The following is a 2,480-nucleotide window of genomic DNA, read 5'->3' on the forward strand; positions in this document are numbered from 1 at the left end:
GGAGGACACTGAGGCTCAGAAAAGGTAAGAAACTTATCCCAGGTCACATGACTAGCAGATGATCCTTAGGATTCAAACCACGGTGGTTCTGACGTAGCTGTGTGTTTAATTGGCATTTACCTCCTTAATTTATGCTCCGTTAAAAAAAAAAACCATCAAAGGACAAGTGACAGTTGATTTCTTAGGAATTATTCTGCTTTCCTTTGCTTCATTCTGCTAATATAGGCTTGGCCAAGAACTAAATTCTGAATAAATCGCCTTGTGATTGCGATCTAACAAAATGAAATACTCCTCCTAAGTTCACTGCGAAAACAATACACTGCCTTTATAACTAAAAAATGCAGTCTGAGTATAACATTTAAAATGAATTAATATTGTTATGCATTTTTACTTTCAACTCTTTTGAGTGACATAAAATGCCTCGTGTCCCAAGTACGCTGTTAAATGTTACGAACAATTATGTGAAGAGAAATGAACACAGTCAAGGTGGAATTATACTTTAAAAAGTTTAAGTTCTGGCCTGTCACTAAATACAGTTGTGAGTTAATTCTCCAAGTTTCCTGTAAAGAGGAGGTAGATTAACCTCAACATAAAACCGACAGGATATTAACAAAATGAGTCTAAATATTAAACGATATGTATGATACATTAGAAACTTCACATGCATCATCTCATTTCACCCTCACCAAAACCCTCTAAAGTAGGATGTTTTGTTCTCATTTTCCAGAAAGGTAGCTCCAGCAACCTTGTCGAAGTAAGGGCACTGGGCCAGTCAGTGGCAGGACCTGAACACCCTAACTTAGAAGGCAGACAAAAGGTCTGGGGCTCTGGCCAGTCCGAAATCTACCCATACTTGTCACCCCTCAGCATACAGCCCAGTTCTAACGCTGCCTTCGGCCCAGACTCCTCCCAATTGACTTTTGAGGATGGAGTTCTGGACTCTAGTCTCTACATTGGGTTGTGACACCAGGTAAGCCCTTTCTCCGCTCTGACCCCTACCCTGAGTCCCTGCCTCCTGACCCGGTGTGTGGCCCATAGGGGCAGGTGACCCCGTAAAGTGTGTTTATCATGAGCTCAAAAATCATGAATAGGTCCATTTCACACCTGTGGCCCTGACAAATCCAAGTCCCTGGACACCCTGTGAAACAACCCAAAAGGCCACTCACTGGGTCTTTGAAGACAACTTTTGCCCGGATTCTCCTTCCACTTTAAGGAGTTTCTTACTTATTAGATGGTATCCTGATCAGTCTTGACGTCACAGCCCCCAAATCCTTGAACTTAACTTGGAAGTCCTCAAAACATGCCTAAAATAGAAATCTTTTCACTACATTATGGCTAATATGATTTTATTTGACACATGACATGAAAAATAATTCGTCTCTATACGTAAAGGCTAATTGGTTCCCAGGCAGGTCTTTAGCCATTGTGAGGGTCACCAATGTCCTTAAAGCAAATCACTTTTTGCTTCAATTGGCCAGGGGTTGTTTCTGTTGTTTCAAACAAACAAACAAACAAACAAACAAAACCCCTAAAAGATATACCCTCTCTCTCATGCCGCATTTAGTAATCATCCGTATACTTCCCTAGGGGAGGATTGTTGTGTGTTCCCATTTGTTTTCCCCAAAGTGTCTCCAATTGTTGATAAATGTAGAAGAGAATGACTTGAGCCTGTTTTTTATTTTTTTCTTCTAGATTTTTCTTTTTCTTCTACTTTTTTTTTTTTTTTTTTTTTTGTTTCTCTTTACATCCCCTGTGGTTCTTCCTCATTCAGGCTTTTCTAAAGGAAGGGAAGCCTCGGACCCCATCCAGAGTCTCTGCCAGTGGGGGAACTGGCAGGAGACTGGAGGAAGGGAGTGAGATCAAGGATTCCTCCTCCTCTCTCTCTCTCTGTCTCTCTGAGAGAGACAGAGGCTGTCTCTCAAACGGAAGCCACTGCTCCTCTCAAGACAGCTGATGCTGCACGACCCTTTCCTTCCCGGTTTGGTGAGGCCCACCCCTCACGCTGTCCCTTTAGGTGCTGGGGGGTACACAGCTCTGTCACTACCAAGTACCTCCCTGGACTTGTACGGCTCCTTAGGCCCCACACATACATCCTTGAAAAATTCTCCTTTTATAAATAAACCCCCCTCAAAGGTTTCCATTTCCCGCAGACCCTACCTCTCCTAACATCCACACAATGTAAGAGATCCTGCCCTGTGCAATGAAATCAGAATGGGAGCTTTACAAAGGTGGACTATTCTAACCAGCACTTCTGATGGCTTGCCCCCCGCCCCCCCGCCACCCCCCGCCCCGGACAGCGTCCAGGAGGGCTTGATGCCTGTTGCTCAAACCAAGAGCATCAGCCTCACCAGGGAGCCCGTGAAGCATGCAGTTCTGGGCTCTGTCAGCGTCTGCCCAGATGCATTTGTACACATTCAAGTTTGGGACACACTGGTCTTAATTATCTGGAAGTCTAGGATTCTACCATACACGCACTCCCC

This window comes from Panthera uncia (genome assembly GCF_023721935.1).
Source record: "Panthera uncia isolate 11264 chromosome B2 unlocalized genomic scaffold, Puncia_PCG_1.0 HiC_scaffold_24, whole genome shotgun sequence".
NCBI lineage: Eukaryota > Metazoa > Chordata > Mammalia > Carnivora > Felidae > Panthera > Panthera uncia.